Below are 18713 nucleotides of genomic sequence, written 5' to 3'. Positions count from 1 at the left end.
GGGGTGTATCTACCGCTTTCTCTGCCCGTCCTCTCATCTCCTGTGGGTCTCTCATTGGCTGGACATATCTGGAAGCCAGAGGGAGCCCAAGTGATGGAATCCACAGCAGTCTACCTTCCACGCCCAGAGCAAGTGGGGACGCATGGAGAATCCATCTGGAGGAACAAAGGTGAAACATTCTGCACTTTGGGCATCTACCCCCTCAGTTTGTTTTCTGTCGCCCCGTGGCAGTAACTTTAGAGTCGCCCTTGCTTTTCCCACTGGTTTCTCCCCCATCTTCCATCACCAAGTCCTACGGATGTCACCTCCCAAACACCTCCAGAGTCTGTCCTCTCCTCTGTCTTCATCATCTCTCCCTTGGACTATTACAAATTAGTTCTCAGCTGGCTTCTCTGTATCCAGTCAAATCCACCTGCCAAGATGCAGTTAACTTGACCACGGCCCTTCCCAGCTGAAACCCCTCCAGGGACCCCATGGCTTCAGGAGAACAGGCAGCCTCATCCTGTGCGCTCCTGAGCCATGGACCTGCTCCACGTGGGTTGGGGTCTGATCATTAAAGTTGACTGACAGTCTGGTTAAGGAACTGGTCCTCCTTCCTTAGGCACTGGGACACTAAAGGAGCTCCGAAAGTGGGATTTTGTTGTTGTTCTTGTCCACTTTTCATTTTGAAATTATTTCAGACTTTCCCAAAAGGTGCAAAAATAGCACAAAGAATTCCCATATACTCTTTATCCAGATTCTCCAAATATTAACATCTTACACACTACAACTATCAAAATCGGGAAATACGATGACCTAACTAAAGCCTGACTTGAATTTCCCAGGTAGTCCCACCAACATCCTTTTTTTTCTGGTCCAGGATTCAATGTCGGATCACCTTGCTTTTATTTGTTGTGAGTCTTCAGTCTCCTTTAATCAGGAACAGCTTCTCGTCTTTGTCTTTTATGACCTTGACACTCTTAAACAGTACTGGCTACTTGTTTTCTAGAACACCCCTCTACTTGGCTGTTTCTCATGTTTCCTCACCATTAATTTTAGGGTAGGCATTTTTGGTAAGGAGGCCACAAAAGCGAGGCTGTGTCTCTGTCAGTGCATCATATCAGGAGGTACGGGATGTGAGTTTGTCTCCAGTGTCACTGCTGTTAATTTTGACAATCTGGTCGAGATGCTACTGCCAAGTTTCTCCAGTGCAAAGCTGCTACTTTCCCCTTTGTTATTAATAAGCATCCTGTGGGCAGAATACTTTTAAGACTCTAAATATCCTGTTTCTCATAAACATTTTTTTTGCCCACCAATTTTTTCACATCCATTAGTGATTCTTGCCTGAAACAATTCTTACTATGGTACTTGCCAAACAGTGGTTCTCAAGCTCAACATTCCTTCTACATTTATTAGTTGGAATTCCACTGAAAGAAAAGAAAAACAGGATAGCTACCCAACAGAAGATGGTCTGCAGAGATCAAAACAGCCTGCCTGATATATTGTAAACTGTATACCTGATAAGGGGCTTGTATCTAGAATATATGAAAAATCCTTAACTTGATCATAAAAAGATATACAACTCAATTTCTAAATGGGCAAAGGATCTGAATAAAAATTTCTTCAGAAAAAATTTTTTTTGCAAATGAATGATAAGCACATGAAAAGATGTTCACCATTGCTGATCACTAGGGAAATGGAAAGCAAAACCACAGTAAGATATCACTTCATATCTCCTTGGATGGTTATAATAAATAATACTAGTAAAATAATAAAGAAACAGGTAATAACAAGTGTTGGTGACACTATGGAGAAATTGGAACCCTCATACGCTGCTGGTAGGAATGTAATACGGTGCAGCTCCTTTGGAAAACAGTCTAGCCTTTCCTCAAAGGTTAAATATGGAGTTACTACAGGACCAAGCAATTCCACTCCCAGGACAGACCCAGGAGAAATAAAAGTGTATGTCCACACAAAACCTTTCATTGCAGCATTATTCATGCCAAAAAGTGGAAACAACCCAAGGGCCATTAAGTGATCAATGAACAAATAAGATGTGGTCTATCTATACATTAGAATATTAATCAGCAATAAAAAGAAAGGATGTCCTGACAGGTGACCACATGGATAAACCTTGTGAACATGAGGCTCTGTGAAAGCAGCCAGCCACAAAGGACCACATACGGTGTGATTCCATTTATGAAATGTCCAGAAAGAGCAAATTTATAGAGACCGAATGTAGATTAGTGGTTGCCAGGGAATGGGGCGTGACTGCTAATGGGGACAGGGTTTCTTTTGGGGGGGACTGATGAAAATGTTTTAAAATTGTGGTGATGGTAGGGGGAGGTTATAGGGCAAGTGGGAGAGAGCATGCTTAGCATTCATGAGGTCCTGAGTCCAATCCCCAGTACTTCCTCTAAAAACAAATAAACCTAATTACCTCCTTCTCCCCACCCCCTAAAAAAAAACTAAAAAAAAAAAATTGTGGTGACGGTGGCACGACTCTGTGAATATATTAAACCATTAAATTGCACACCTTAAATGGGTGGATTGCGAGGTCTGTAAACTGTATCTCAATAAAGCTGTTAGTTACACACACACACACACACACACACAATAGCAACAACCCTCTCAGAGCCTCCTAAGAGTAGGCGGCCGCCCCGCCCCGCCTAGCTCAGCCAGCCCGGGTCCCTGCCTCCGGCCCCTGCACTTTGCTAGCAGAGGTACTTGCTCCCAACAAGCCAAGCAGAGACACGGCATCCTCTCAGGCCCCATCAACCCAGCGCCAGCTTGTCGGAGTTTCCCGTGATTCAGACCAGGGAGCTTCACAGCTGCATTTTGACCAGCAATCCCTCTACTCCCCAGTGTAATCTCCTGAGCCAGACTGTGGTTTTGCGACTTGAAGTCCAAGGCCATGAATCAACATCATCTACTTATCAAGACCAAAGGCTGCGGTCACAGTCCGCATAGAAGGAACAGCTCGCATTGCTCAGCGCTTTCACGCCAGAGGGCGAGGCCGCACCCCGGTCGGTACCCAGGGAACCTGCTGGACCAACCACGCGTGGCCCGGGGCCATACCTTTCCCACTTGGGACCTGGCAGTCCGATTCCTCACGTACTGGTTCAGTAACTAAGGTGGGTTAGCTGGGCCGGGCTGGGCCCGTGCTGGGCTCTCCGGCTCTGGCTGGCTCGCTCTCATTTACACTATGTTATACCACCCAGCACCACGCGGGCTGGGCGAAGTTGGTTAAAAAGTACAAACTCTCAGCCATAAAATAAATAAGTCCTGGGGACGTAAGGTACAGCATGGGGCCTCTAGTTAACAAGACTGTATTGTCTATTTGAGAGATGCTGAGAGAGTAGATCTGAAAAGTTTTCATTCCAAGGGGGAAAAGAATGTCTGTAACTGTGTGGCGATGGATGTTAACTAGACTTACTGTGGTGATCATTTTGCAGTGTATACAAATATCAAATCACTATGTTATACACCTGAATCTAATGTTGCATGTCAATTAAATCTAAAATAAACAAGAAACAACAAGCAAAGGAAAAAAACACAACTCAAATCAGGGCCCCTTCCTTTGGTTAAAGCCCTTTGAAGCCTTCCTAGGATAAAGACAGGGCTCCTGACCCTGGCCTGATGTGACTTCTGAGAGCCCTGCGCACTTGGGGACTTGCCAGCTCTTGGCCACCATGGTCCCCTTCACTCCCAACCACGTTGGCCTTATTTCTGTTCCTCCAAGTCCCTTGTCCCCGCTTACCTCCAGGCCCCGGGACAACCTAGTTAATTAATTCACTCTGTCTTCAGATCTCTGCTAAAACTCATCCTTCAAGGAATCCTTTCTTGATGCCCCAGGGCCTTTGCACGCCTCTTTTGGGCACCAGTCAGTGTGCCAATGTTGGTGAGATTATTGAATTAATGTCTGTCTCCCCCTCCAGGCTGTGCATGCCCTGAGGGCAGAGGCCTGTTTGCTTCACTCATGCTGACACCCACCGTAGCTGGCCCAGAGCCCGGCACACAGCAGACATTCAGAAAGCCTTGTAGACAGAACAAAAGAATGTCATTCTGAGGTCTCCATGAAGCCCATTCTCATGTTTAGCTTCCTGAATCTTCCCATTCTTCCAAAACATAAATCAGATCACAGCTTTACTGTGCCCACAACCCTCCAAAGGCTTCTCACCATGACGATGATAAAATCCAAACTCCTTGTCTCGGTGGTGGACAGGGCCTTGCAGGGCCTATGCCCCACACCTCTCTCTTAGGTCATCGGGAGAGGCCCCTGGAGGGTGAAAAGCAGAGAAAGGCCTTGCCTTCTGACCTGCCACTTCCACCTCTTTGTGCCCTTTGACCTCTCCAAGCTCATTTCCATCTCAACCTGGTGCCAAATCAGTCACAAAGGGGGGCCAGCACTGAGCGCAAGGGAAGAGTCACTTGCCAGCTGCCCAGGGGCCAGCACCCCTGTGAGGCAGAAGTGCTGGCCGTCCCATTGCAAAGGGATGTTTTCTCACTGATACTGTTTAGAGTTGCCAACAGACGGCAAGAATGAAGAGCGGGTGGACCCCGAGTCCATTTTATCATTCTTATGAAATTCTCTAGAGATGATTTGCCCCCTTTCCACAGCACCTTTCCACCTACTTAGCACATCACTGCTCTGCGGGACGGTGTCCCCTGTTCATTCCCTTCTCAGTCAGCTGTGAAGAGGGAGGCCCTGGGGCTACCTGATATGGGATGAGGCAGACACAGGCATGAATTTTATGTCACCCCCACATGTCTGGGCAGGACAGTCATTTCCTGCCAGGGAGGGGAGCAGGGACTCGGTGACGTGGTCGCACTGCATGAATTCCAGCAGTCTTCACGTGACAGGCTTTCTGGATTGGGGCTTGGGAAGGGCTAGGCCATCCCCGTAGGATCTGGTGGCTTCTTCTGATAAGTATGGGCATTCTAGATCCTTCTTCAGAGCCCCAGGAGAAGCTGGGATGAGGCTGGGGGGTGCTGATGGAGCAGGAGCGGGGGACGAGAGCAAAACAGGAAGAGCCTCTGAACACTCTTCCCGGCTGTTCCCTTGGCCGGGCACTCCCCTTGCCCCTGACCTATACTATCTCACCCACACATCAGGGGAGGCCAAGTTCTCTGCATTTTTTGGATGAGTAAACTGGGGCAAAGTTATGGCCAATGGGGAGCCGCCTGGTCAGACTCCAGGGAGGGGGTGGGGGTGAGGTCTGTGCCTTTCCCCCTGTCACTCCATCAGGCCTTCCTAAGCCTCTGTCCCCTAACAACGGGGAGGGAATAAGTGTTAGCAAGAAGAAGAGGCAGGATCGAGGCCCTGATCTCAGAAAGGATCACACAAGAGCCTGCTTAATCGCTCATCGGGCAGTGGATTGTACAATTTCGACAGAAACACCAGGGAAGGAAACCTTGGCCAAGTGGGTAGAGAAACTTTGGCCAGGAAAACAGACTTCTGTTCCAGTTTCCACATGGGGGTTCAAGACAGATTTGGCCACTCATGTCCAGCCCTTGTTAGGGGCCTGCCACTGGCCCGGGCGTCAGCAGCCGCGTTTTGATTCATTTTGATTCACCACAATCCTTGGGGGGAGGACCAATTATCCCCGCTTTACAGATGAGAGAACTGAGTCTCAGAGAAAAGCAGTTACTTGTGTAAGGAAGCCAAGCTCTCTGCCTTCTAGCCCAGGGCTGTTTTTCGGGAAACTCGAAACCTGGCCTCCCCTGCCCACCTGCATCCTCCTCATTGGCTCCCTACACACACACACACACACACACACACACACACACTCACATCTCGAGTCTTCCCCCTTCCCTGTCTCATCCACCTGCCTGCCTGTGTCTGGCTTCTGCCCGAGGAACTCCAGGACCTCCCCCAGCCCCATCCCTGAGTATTTTGTAAAAAGGAAGCAGTCCAGAACTTTGGGTCCAACATGAAGGACATTAGTAGGTGTTAGGAAAAATACTCCAGTGTGAAATGAATTCCTGCCATCTCCCCAGCACTCTGGGAACCGTCATTTCACCATCTGACAATCCCACAGCTAATAAATCCAAGAGGGTGGCCGGGGCTGGAATAACCAAAACAGGGCTGGGGCCGGATCTACACGGAGCCACCAAGGCGCTGGAAGGAACTGCATTGACCACCAGCCTCTCCTCTTTATCTCTAGCTTCCTGAGCCTTCTAAGTCAGAGGCCTTGCTCTCCCAGGTAACCATAGAACCTGGGACAGCCCCAGGAGGGGACGCCCTCGTAGCCCAGGCTAGGGGTCCCCATCGTGATAGAGTGCCAGGGCTTCTGGATGGACAGACCGACTTGAGGGTCTTCACCAGGGTGTACTTCCCCAACGAAGTGTCTCCTGAATCGTCCTCCCAGCCAACCCCCCACCCCATCCTTTCTCACTATAAGCTCCCCTAAATCCGTGAGGCAGGGATTTCGGCCCATAGAGCAGAAGAGACTTGTCCAGAAGCTCACTTTGAGTTCCCTCCCTGTCTGAGCCCCAGATGTTGGGTCTGTACCTCGAGGGTACATTTATAATCTGACTTCTCAAGTGGACGCATGGATTCCATCCGACTGGCCCATCCAGAATCCACACTCTGGAAGACAAGGCTTGGGGCTGCCCTGATTTATGTATACCGCAATGCTAGCTCAACACCAGGCTGGGGAGGGAAAGGAGAAAGTGGGGAGAGGAGGAAAGGAAGGATCTGGAACGAGGCAAGTGGCATCATTCAGGACGGGGGATTGTACTGAGAGGGCCACCGAAACAGCGGAAACCAGCCGTTCAGCAGACATTCACTGAGACCTTCCATAGCTCAGTGCTGCGCTAGACGCCGAAGTTACCGCAGGGAGCAGCGCGAAGCCTCTTCTCCTGGTGCTTACATGCCAGTAGAACACCCCAACAAGGCAGCAGTTAGGACTCTGTGGCCCCAAGTGACAGAAACCCAACTGGAATAAGCATAAGCAAAAATGGGGAATCTTGACTCCAGAGACCCAAGTGCAGGTCAGGCAGGGGAGGTGCTGGCCTTCAGGCCTGCTGGAGGGGGGCCGCCTGCCGCGGGTCTGCCGCGGGTCTGCCGCTTGTCTCTACGTCTGTCGATGGACCAGCCTCCATTGCTCCCCCCTCTCCACAGGGCAGGGGACTTGACCACTGACAGCTTCAGTCTCACTTCCAGAAGCTCCCTGACCAGGATACAAAAAGGGTTTTGCTCTCTCTGTTCCAGGTCTTAAAGCCCCAGAGAAGGGCTGTGATAAGCCGAGACAGTATCATGTGACCACCCCGCGGGCCAGTCACAATGGCCAGAGAATTGGGTCTGGTGGAAGCCAGGGCAGACAGAAGCACCCGTGTCTACTACCATGGATATGATTCAGTTTGCTCCTCCTGGCAGCTCTGGAAAGGAGGGTGTTTCAGTCCATTTGGGCTGCATCACAAAAATACCACAGACAGAGTGGCTTATGAAAAGCAGAAACATATTCTTCACAGCTCTGGAGGCTGGGAAGTCTAAGAGTAAGGTGCTGGCAGAGTCCGGTGAGGACCTGCTTTCTGGTTCATAGACAGCCCTCTTTCCCATCCTCATACGGGGAGGGAGCAAGGGAGCTCTCTGGGGCCTCTTTTATGAAGGCACTAATCCCATTCCTGAGGGCTCCACCCTCACGACCTAATTCACCTTCCAAAGGCCCCATCTCCAAGTGCCAACACACTGGGGGTTAGGATATAACAGATGAATTCAGGGGAGGGGACATAAACATTCAGATCAGAGCAGAGGACAAGAAGAAAGGGTAAACATTGGGGCCCCCATTTTCTGAGAAACTGAGGCCTCGAGAGCTCTCTTCCATCAGGACACAGCTAAGTGGAGCCTGGGGCTGCCTCCAACCCTGCCCCCACCGCAGCCAGGCCTCGGCTTCCTGGCACCCAAGGGAACCTCGGCTGGGGCGTAACTCCTGCTGCAACAGAAGTGAGAGAAGGGGGTTTCAAATATGTTTTGAGACATTTCACCGCAATCGAAATGGCATTTTCTAGCACATATCTCAGCACAAACGCATGCACGGGGAGGGAGGGAGGAGGCCTCACTCACATCCCCATCTTAGAGCCACGCTTGTTGCAGTTGGAAGGGGTTTCAGGCATAATTTCATCCACCCAGGCGGGAGGTCAGTGCATGCAAAGCTAGAAACAGGAGAATAACAGCTACTGTTAATCGGGTGCTGGACACTCTCCATACACTGGGGGAGCACTGGTTGCCCCGCCCTGAAGTTTCCATGGAGGGTCGGGAGTCCCCGCGTCACTGCCTGCTCCCCATCCCACTTCCTTCTCCCCAGGGAGGAGAATGGACTCACCTGATTGGTAGCTTTGGGAGAAGGAAGTGATCCTATGTCCCTTCTGGGCATGCTCCATTCCAATCAGCCGCCCGCGGGGAGGGTCCAATTTCTGCAAGTCTCTCTGTCAGTTGGGTTCTGGACTTAGGAGAGAAAGGATTTGTATTTGTTGACCTCTTAAATCCTCAAGAATACGTACTGTTAGAATTATCCAACAATAACACAGTAAGGTGAGTATTATGATTATTATTCCCATTTTAAGGACAGGGACCCGGAGGCTAAATGACCCAAGACCACCTGGCTAGTCAGGGACAGAAGCAGGTGTGCCAGGCTCCCCACAGCTGCGCCCTGGGCCTCTCTAGAACTCAGGCTTGACGACTTCCCGTCCAGTTCTCTCTCCACAGCCCCCGTTCTCCTCTCCCAGAACAGAGCCCAGAGAAAGTCATCAGACGTCATCGCTACCTTCTAGAAGCTTGCACTGGAAAACAGACACACCGACAGAATTACCATCAGAAAGGACTGCACGAGATACTAGGTTCAACCCTGTATAAAAACAGGCTCCTAGCGACACACTTAGAGATAACACTACCTGCCTTACAGGGTTATCATGGGAGCATTCAATCATTAGAGTAAAGACAGCCCCATCCCTGTCCTCATGGAGCTTAGAGTCCGATGGGGCCAGAGACACAACAACACAAACAGATCTGTCACAGAAGACCTGGCGGCTTGGAGTTCAGATTTCATCTGATGTCTAACTGAAAGTCATTAAAACGTTCTTAGCCAGGAGAAACGTGATCCGATTGACGTGCTTTTATTCCAGCTGCTGTGTGAAGAGTCAGTGGAAGGTGGGGCTGGTGCCGTGGCCTCTACGGGTGTCCAGGCAGCGGGTGATGGCAGCTGAGGCCGGGGTGGTGGCCGTGTAGATGGGGAGCAGCAGACAGGGCTTTATCTTGGAGCTGAAACCTATACAGTGTGATGTCAAGTTGGGGGAGGAAGGGGAGGACAGAGAGGTGTCAGATTCCCAAGTTTCTGGCCTGAGGCACTCGGTGGAGGGGGGTGATATTTCTAGAGAGGTGAGTTTGGGACATGGGGAGCTGGGCACGCCCAGGAAGACAGCCAGGAGGAGGTGGTGGGGCGGCAAGCTGCATGAATCTGGTTCTTCGGGGTGAGTGCCAGTAGACAAGAGGGTGAATGCGTGACCAAAGGGACCAGATGGGGGGACAGATGGGCCAGTGGGTGCTGTTGCGAGAGCCTGAGGAGGGGCCTGCAGTCCTTGGAGCTCTTCAGAGGATCTGGGAAGTGAGACTCTCCGCCTAGGGACACCTGGATGCCCTGTCCCTCCTCCCGCATCCGGCTCCTCCTCTTCACAGGTCTAGGAGAACTCTGGGGCCACTGAAGACTTGCATCTAATGTGCACATTCCTGCAGTTTCAGGGAGAGAAGAGGCACTGGTGCGAGGAAGGGGGATGCAGGCAGCATGGGGCATCCTTCAGGGAGGAGGGGGAGAGGGGAGGGGCACGGAGGCGTGGCCTGGAAGCCCTTTCCTCAGTGTGTTTGCACAGCTGTCCAGCCGAGCTGGGCAGAGTGAGCCACTGGCCACACTGCACTTACTCCGCCCCCGGGGGTGGGCAGCTTGCAGTGAGGTAGGGAACTCGGTGACCGAGTCCTGGCCCTGAGGACTCTCGTCCTCTCTCCCTCCTCCCCTGCTTCTCTGAGCCCCATGGACAGCCCTCCCTGTGCCTAGAACGCCCTCTCCTCCCTGCTTCCTCCCAGCCACCTCACATGGCCTAGATTCCTTTCCCCTCTTTTCTTTGACTTTTCCACCTGAATGCAAGGCCCCCCGTCACAGCCTGTATGAGAGACCCATTTCCGGTCCCCACACCAGATGGTGAGCAGCTGAGGACACATCCCGGGCAGCCCTGGCGTCTTTTCAGCCTTTCACCTTGCAGACACTAGGTGCTGAATCAATGTTTAGGGCATTGCACTAAAAGTGCTTGATTCATATTTCTCGAGCTATGTTTAAGGTCTCTCTCTCTCTCTGAGATGATGGTGTCCAGGCTGAGGGCTTCGAGAGAGACATTTGCCCCAGCTCTGAATGGTTGAGAAATTTTTTTCTCACCAGATTCCAGGTCTGCAAAACGCACCCGTGAGCCTGTCTCCAGCCCCCAAGCCTTACTGAGCCTGGGTGCTCACGGCTCAGCAAGCCCAGTCTAGCTTCTTGACTTGCATCGTCGCAGTGAGTCCTCGAAACACCCCCATGATGTGGGCGTGGTTTAGGGGGTACATTCGGAAGGGTCAGGGGACTCGGGAAGGTCAGTGACTTCCCAAGGAAACTCAGCAACCTCACAGGGGTGCCTGTCTAGCCTCAAGGTCTCTGCTTCTGGTCATTTTGCCTCCTGACTTGGGAGTGACCACGTGGAGGGACCTGGGCAGGAACCAGAGGATCACGGGAGGAAATCTCATGACCTGGGGACTCCGCTTCCCAGCCCCGGCCCTGCAGGTGCACAGAGACTTCCTGTCTGTGACTCCCCATCGACGTGCCAAAGGCACAGTGTCTCTGGCCTGGGACAGAGAGACGCAGCCCTCACATCAATGCCACCAACGGTTTACCCACTTGGCTTCCTGTTAGGTTTTTTTCTTCCTTCCCCACAGTGGAGTCTCTTATCTTAAACTTCTTAGGGGGTTTTGTGCCGGCTGTTTACCATTCGGTGACAGTTGTCAGAACCAACCTCTTGGGAAAAGTAACATGCAGCCAAGCAAAGCCCCTCAGTCATCTGCATCACCACAGGGTCCACAAGGTCAAGGACCAAAGAAAGCCCCGTCTGGCTGCCCCACTGTGTCAGGCTCCATCTTCCACACGGGGCTGACTTAGGTGAGTGGAAGTGAGTTGGTTTGCCCTGAGTTCCTCCAATTGCAGGCAGGAGCAGGGAGCTGTAAACAAAATAATCCACCAAATGGATAACTGAGAGGCAGCCAGGTCTGCTGGGCCCAGGGGCTCACTTTGGTTCGCGAATTAGGGGCTCACTTTGGTTCGCGAATTAGGAGTTCCGCATTATTTGTGACTAATGCAAAGTGAAAGAATCTGCTGTAGAAACCGGCTCTTCCTCCTCTCTCTGCTTCCTAGCACTCCTCAGGCAAAGACCTCCAGATGCCCGGTGGTGTGAGCTCCATCTGAACCTGTGGCCCAGTTCTAATAACTGTCCTCCACCCTCCTGGGGTCCGCAGGGTGTAGCCCAGCCTCCAGCCCTGGGCCCCACATCATCCTGGGCCCCACCTTGTCCTTGTCAATCTGCCCAGAACCCTTGTCCTTGTCAATCTGCCCAGAACTCATGGCAGTCTGGGGCCAAGACCACACCTGGCCATCCTCATCCCTCCCAGACACCAGAGCCTGTCCTCAGCATCACTCGGTGCTGCCAGGCTGCCCGCAACCTCCTGCCACCTGCTCCTGTCCCCAGATGCCCACCCACCTGAGGTACACCTACCTCCTGACCAAACATTACTCTGCCTCTCACCCTAGGAGGGCTAGGGTCTGGACTCCTGATCACCTGTAGCCAAGTCAGCTCTCAGGCCCCCTGAATATCCCTCTGGGCCTGTCCAGGGTCCATGTTCAAGGCCGACCCAGATCAGACCAATCCTCCGAACCTGTGCAGTGTCTGGGCCAGGTAAGGAACAGGTGCGATCGGCAGGAGGAAGGTATAACTCAGTGTTTGAGTGCGTGCTTAGCATGCACAAGGTCCTGGGTTCAATCCCCAGCACCTCCATTAAAATAATAAATAAATAAATCTAATTACCTCCCCCTCAAAAAACAAACAAAAAATCAAAAACAAACAAACAAACAAAAAAAACCCAAAAATCAAAAGAAAAGGAACAGATGTGGAAAAGATGTGATAAATGAGCAGAGAGGGAGAGCTAAGCTGGATTCAATCGGGAGAAATTCTCCCACAGTAAGCAGAGATAAAGGCAAGGCCTAGGGCTGGGTTGGCCAAACTCTGACCAGGGATGGCAAAAGAGATTCTCTCACCTGTTACCTGGAAACAGATTCCCACAGCCAAGTGGGGCTCATGGGGCCAGACCCTTGCACCCCTAACTTCAGTTCAGATGCAACCAAAACTCAGGAGAACGACCCAGCTGGAATCCCGACAGCCTCAGTAACCCACTAGGCTGGAACTCTGGGATCCAGAAAAGAAGTCAGTGTTGGAGAGGGTCATGGAATCGCTCGGATGCCGCTACCCAGGATCATGACCACGTAGAAGGTGAGTGGAAAAGCGACACTTGAGGAGGGCGGAGATGGATGAGAGGCCCAGGTGGCAGTCCTTGGTGCCTCTGCTGCCTGGCTGCACCCCTGCACCCTGCCCCCAGCCAGGCAGTGCAGCGCTGCCCCGGGAGGTGCTTGAGGGAGGAGAGAGAAAGCCAAGGGACAGAGACAGACAGCTGAAAGTGCCGAGACCAGTGTTCACAAACCAGGGGCCACGTGTGCCAGAGCCGTGGGTAAAATGGGGACACCGAGGTGCCAGGGGTACAGGGAAAACTGACTTGTGTGAAAGTCTCTGAGGTCACTCATCCATTTTCCCATTCGTCCCTTCAACAGATACTAATCGAGCATCTTCAGGTGTGTAGTCCAGTGCAGAGATTAGAGCACAGACTAAGACCAAACAGCCTGAGTTCAAATTCTTTCTCTACCTTTTTATCTCCCCAATTTTCTTTTGTTGGGAAAAACATATAACAAAATTTTCATTTCCATCTTCACCATTTTTGGGGGTGGTTGGGGGGGAATTAGGTTTATTTATTTATTTTTAAAATTAGGTTTATTTATTTTTTAAATTAGATTTATCTATTTTTTAATGGAGGGACTGGGGATTGAACCCAGCACCTCACACATGCTAAGCACACGCTCTGCCACTGAGTTATACCCTGCCCCCACCCTGTCTTCACTATTTTTAAATGAGCACGTGGACACAGGCTGTGCAAAGGGACTGTGTACTTCTGGTTCCACCTGACAATAGCTTTCCAGTGTTTTCTGTCTCCTAGTGGGCAAAGGCGAGGAGGAACAGAATATTGTAGACAGAAGTCCTGGGCCTTGGGATTGGCGCAGCTGTGCCTCTCTTGGGCAAGTGAGGATAGTGTGTGTGTGCGTGTGTGTGTGTGCGCGCGCGCGCACGCGCCCTCCCAGGCACAGTGAGGTCCAGGGGGAAGAGTCCCTGCACTTCACTCCTGCATCTCTCCAGCCTCCCCTCTAACTTTGAAAAGCTCAGAGGTCCTTTGGGAAGCCTGAGTCAGCCTGAGTCTACTTTTGCTTGGGAGGCAGGACTGGGCCCTGGGATGTGAGGCTGGGGAAGCTTGGGCCACCTTCAAAGTGATGGGGGGGGGGAGGGCTGGACCCCATGCTGACCACTCTAGGAAGGAAATCCCCAGGAGGGAGGTGGACAGGTGATGGGGATCAGGGAAAATGGAATTTGGGGGAGACAGGGGATGTCAAGGGGGCCGAGGGAGGGGGTGTGTGATAAAGACCCAAGAGATGAGAATGACTAGAAAAGAGAAGGTTGAAGGGGCAGGGTCACCTCCCCCACCTCGCACTCCTCTGCATGGGCAAAGCGGTGACTGCTCTGGAAGGTGGGTTTGGTCTTGCTCAGGAGACAAATGCTCACTTAGAAGACGTCATGGGCTCTGGAATGTTGAGAGAGGGCTGGGAATGCAATGACAGGAGCCTGGCAACCCGCAGGACAAGAGGAGGGCCCCGCCCAGTCCCCACCCAGGGGCAAGTCCCTCTCCTTTCATCAGGGACACTTATAGAATCACAAGTGACCAGATGGGACTCTTAGGATGTCCCCACTGGAAGGACACTTAAAATGCGGCGATTTCATTGCATAGATGGGAAACTGAGGCTCAGAGAAGTGGCCTCAGCTCTACCCCCACCCCCTACCCCTACCCCCATCCCCATCCCCGCCCCGCATGCGTCCTGCTCCGCCCGCGCCGGCAGGTCCCCTAAGGGAAGCCCTCTTAAAGAGTTTTTCCTTTCGCGTGAACTCACCGCCTCCTTGCAGCCGCGCGGTCTCAAAGGTGAACATCACATAAATGCGTTACAGATGTGCTTCCTTCCATTTTTGGCTACCGCGGCGCGGCGCGCCCGGAGCGGAGGCAGCCACCGCGCAATCCAGGCCACGTTTTCCCTCCAGCCCGCCAACTTTTTCAAGCTATAGTTATTTGATAATGATTTTTTTTTTAAACCTCTCCCAATAATTGTTATCCTCCCAGCCCGGTGCAGCTCAGGTGATGGGCACAGACTGCAGCCTCCGCCTCCTCCTCCGGATGCAGGGCTACCGCCCTGAGAAACCTCCGCCCTTTGCGGGCGCCTTCTGCAAAGCCAAGGTGGAGGTCCGTGCCTGGCCCAGCTCACCGGGCAGGACGACTGCCAGCTACCCCCCATAAGGCCTCTGGGTGACCCCCCGCCTAAGACCACCTCCCCCAAAGCCCACTCTCCAAGGGCCACAGCTGTCTGATGGATGACTGGAGAGGGTGTGCTGGATCCAGAGTTCCATACTGCATTTATTAGGCACCTACTGTATTCACAGGCCCTGAGCAAAGCTCTGGCCTCAAAAAAATGAGCAAGAACAGCTTTTGCCCTCAGGGTTTCCCATCTAGCGGAGACTGGGGCCACACACTCCTTATTTGGGAAGATGAGAGGGGTTTCTAGGGTGGGATTCCAGACAGAAGCAGCTCAAAGTGGCAGGGCTGGATAGGAAGGGCTTGGCCCATGGCAAGGACAACTGACAGAGCTAACCTCCACCTCCATCACCTTCATCCCGTCCTCTGGCCCCTACAAAGGGTCACCACCAGCCTGGAGGAAGGCCTCTCCAGAGCCTCTTCTGAGGAGCTACAGGGCTCAGAAAATTGGGGGTAGGTAGAGCTCGGGCCCAGGCTCTCTGAAGCCCCCCAAGCAGATGACTGAGGTGCCCCCAAGAGAAGCCCCTGTTTTGCGTTAGCCCCCCAAAGGGAGGAGCTGGCTGTGGAGGGCGCGGCTGAGCACCTGCTCCCCCCCCACCATGCCCGAGGGTCACGTGTGTTTTTGATGCTCAACCACAGTGGTTTGAGCAGAGCCCTTGGCGGAGTTAATAAATTCACACCCAGCTTTGCGACACCCTCAGAAAGTCAAAGATATTTCTTTAATCCTGAATTAATGTTAATTTTTGAATTAATACATTTGAGGTAGAATTTGGGCTGCTGGCAACAGCAGGTGACAGAGAAGGAGGTGAAAGGTCAGGAAGGCAGAGAGGCAGGGTTGGGGTGCTGGGAAGAAAGGGGTGCCAGCGGGGGGGCTGCCTCTCCAGGAAGGAGTGTCCTTGGGCAAAACCAGATCTTTCTACCCCCTCCACTCCCCTCACTACTGGCTCTTACACAAGCCCCCCAACCCCCCAAAGCATGGGGCCCACTGCTCCCCACAACCCAATGGCCCGGCTCAGAGACACAATGTGCTCAAGGGATACCAGTCAATCCCAGTGAATCCAGGGACTGCTGGGGAGCAGTATGGGAGGCATGGCAGCAGCCCCAGTGCCCAGAGAGGATTTCCTGGATGACCCCAACTTGCTAACTGATAGTGGTTCCTCGTCTTTAACTGGATAAAACCAACCTCTGAGTGTGGCTTCATGGGCCCGCCTTCCATCTGTCCCCTAGACCTGCCCCAGCTCCTGCCTCGGCCTGGTCTATGCGGTAGAGATGATACATTCCCTGCCCCAGAGTCACTCTGGGTTCAGGGAAAGCCACAGAGGTATAAAAGCAGATTATCCCCCGAATGACACCTCCTGCCCAGACACACATCCACCACCAGGCGCCCGGAACTCTAGCTACTTGGAGCCACTGCCAACCCTAACACCCACAGTGTCGAATTTTCTCAGACCCTTCTGTGGAATGCCCACCCCTCTCATATACTCAGTCCCCTTTACTGCCCAGTCTCCACTCAGCCAGTGCCAGGCAATATCCAAATGTTTGCAAAGGGCACCAGCAGAAACAGAAAAACAAAGTTTCGTTGACAGGCTCATCCAAATTTTCAAATCAGAAAATCTAGAAAGGGCTCTTTCGTTTTTTGCATATGTTTAAGTTTTATGATTTAGGGCTTACTATCCTTTTCTATTTTTAATTCTTTATGCGCGAGGCACAGCATCTGCCCAGTAGGGCACTTGTATAAGGCCCAGAATCAGGACTGCCTCCTCCAGGAAGCCTTCCGGGCTCTCCAGGTTAGGTCAGGTTCCTTCTGCCATGCTCCCACAGCTCCCACTTCCACCACTGCCACCCCAGCACACAGTCTGTTTGTCCATCCCGCTCCCTCAGCGTGAGTCCCTGGGAACAAGAAGTAGGGTCTTATTCCTCCCTGTATCCCCAACAGTGCGAAGAAGCTGTTGGGGGCTGCTTGGGACAACCGAGTGCCAGCCTAAGTGATTTCCTTCCTGCTCCAGCTTGTGCCCCTGAGTCTTACTGGGATAAGGTGTGCCTAGTTGGCAAGCCTACCAACTCCCCTCTCCACACCCCCACTGGATGCTAGGACCCTCTTCGGAGCCTTGGAAAAAATCCTTCTCTTCCTGTCTCCCTGGGTCAGACCTTCACAGCGTCTCCCAGAGACGCCTCCCCTTCGGCCTGGAGGAGGGGGATCAGACACAGGGATGGAGGCCCCTTGTCTGTAAAGAGGCAGGATTTATCTCAGTTTGGGGAGGTCCAGGGCCCCGGAGCCCTAGATCATCATTAGTTCCATCAAAGAGGCGGCTATGATCTGAAGGGGCAAGATGCATCGTGTCCAAATTGGAAACAGCCTGGTGGGCTATAGGGCAGGAGCCGGGCAGGGAGAGGGCTCGGGCCGCCCTGGGGGAGCCTGGGACACTGGAGGAGTCCCACAGACAGTGCACAGGAAGGGGAGGAGGAGGAGGAGGGAAGAGAAAACATTCCACTCGGGCTCCAGGGAAGAGAGCTGGGCGAGATGGAACCAAGCCAAGTCTGCAAGTCAGTGGACCTCCCTAAGGAGGCGGGAAAAGGTTGGGGTGGGGAGGAGGCGATCCCACTCACAAGGTAGGGGCCTACTGTGCGCCTGGCCCTGGTGATGCACACCTGCGTATGCTGTATCTCATCACCCATGGAAACAGAAAACATTGCCTCTGCTTTACAGATAGGGAAACTGAGGCTGGGGAGCGGGAACACCCGTGTGCCCAAGGTCACCTGGCAGATCTGGGGTTCCAGGCCAGGTGCCTCTGTCCCCCGAGCCTCACCACCTCCCTGAAAAAGCAGAGTAGAAGGATTACTGGGCACATCAAGTTCTCCATCCTCCTCTCTCCATTAGCGGCCAGCACCGAGGTGGCGGTCTGATTTTCAACTCCAGGTTTAACACAGAGATAGAGAAACAAGACCAAAGTATCTTCTAAGGACCGAGGAGCAGATACTAGCGGACAGACATGGGATGTAAATGACACATTCGACTACAAAGATAAAATTAAAAGATCTTTCCCACCCTACTGCTCTTTGCTGATGGCCACATTCTTTCTAGATGCCACCCCCAACTCCAGAGATGTCCTCTAGGCCCTGCACCCCTACAGGCCTCCTGACATCTGACCCCCATGCTCCCCAACAAGCCCCTCTCTCCAGGGACAGAGAGGCGCTGAAGCCACAGTCTGGTACTAACCAGCTGTGGGCCTCCTGGGCGTGGCCCTGCCCCTCCCTGGGCTTCAGGGCCCGGCATGGGGGAGAGGGGCTCTGCCTTAGTGGGTGCTGCCTCCAGCCCCCCAAGGGGCCCCAAGAGGGAGCCCAAGGAGGACAGTGAAATGTCTGCAAGAGGAGGGGGTGGTGATTCTTTAATCGGACCCGGAGCCAGATAAATGCTCAGGCGAGGAAGCCGTCCTGCGGGAAGGGGGACAGGAATGAGTAGAGAGTCTTCTGCCCCAGGGTGCTCCAGAGCGTTACAGGCAGACCTCGTTTTATTGCACTTCCACTGTATAGTGCTTCACAGATACTGCATTTTTTTACAAATCGACGTTTTAGGCAACCCCATGTCAAGCAAGTCTATGAGCACCATTTTTCCAACAACTCTTGCTCACACGTGTCTGTGTGTCACATGTTGCTAAGTCTTGGCGTACTGCAAACCCTTCCACCAGCAAAAAGTTTGCAGCTCCCTGAAGGCTCAGATGACGGTTAGCATCTTTTAGCAATCAAGTATTTTTTAAATTAATGTATGTCCATTTTAAAAAAAAAATAATACTAAGGCACACTTAATAGACCACAGTCTAGTGTGAACATAACTTTTATATGTACTGGAAACCAAAAAATTTGTGCTACTTGCTTGATGGCCATTTTTGCTTTATTGACGTGGTCTGGAACCGAACCGGCACCGTCTCCAAGGCCTGCCTGTACTTACAGTGGTGAAAAATGGGAAACAAGCTAAACTTCCAGTAACAGC

The 18713-nt window shown here is 52.5% G+C and overlaps 1 long non-coding RNA gene across 2 annotated transcripts in view; it reads right to left on the bottom strand.

The window, feature by feature from the left end:
• The window catches only part of LOC116657469, a 35943-nt gene extending 21419 nt beyond the window's left edge, over nt 1–14524 (bottom strand). The window contains exons 1-3 of one of the 2 annotated variants that reach the window (XR_004312568.1): nt 14313–14524; nt 8307–8423; nt 8063–8136 (exon numbers count right to left, since the gene is read on the bottom strand). This is a non-coding gene — a long non-coding RNA (uncharacterized LOC116657469). Of the gene's footprint in view, nt 1–8062; nt 8137–8306; nt 8424–14312 lie in introns of those variants that run through there. The other variant, XR_004312567.1, reaches the window with a different exon arrangement.
• Between the last annotated feature and the right edge of the window lie 4189 nt (nt 14525–18713).

Source organism: Camelus ferus, chromosome 18, assembly GCF_009834535.1.
Source record: "Camelus ferus isolate YT-003-E chromosome 18, BCGSAC_Cfer_1.0, whole genome shotgun sequence".
Classification (NCBI taxonomy): domain Eukaryota; kingdom Metazoa; phylum Chordata; class Mammalia; order Artiodactyla; family Camelidae; genus Camelus; species Camelus ferus.
This window is presented reverse-complemented; position numbering and strand designations above follow the sequence as displayed.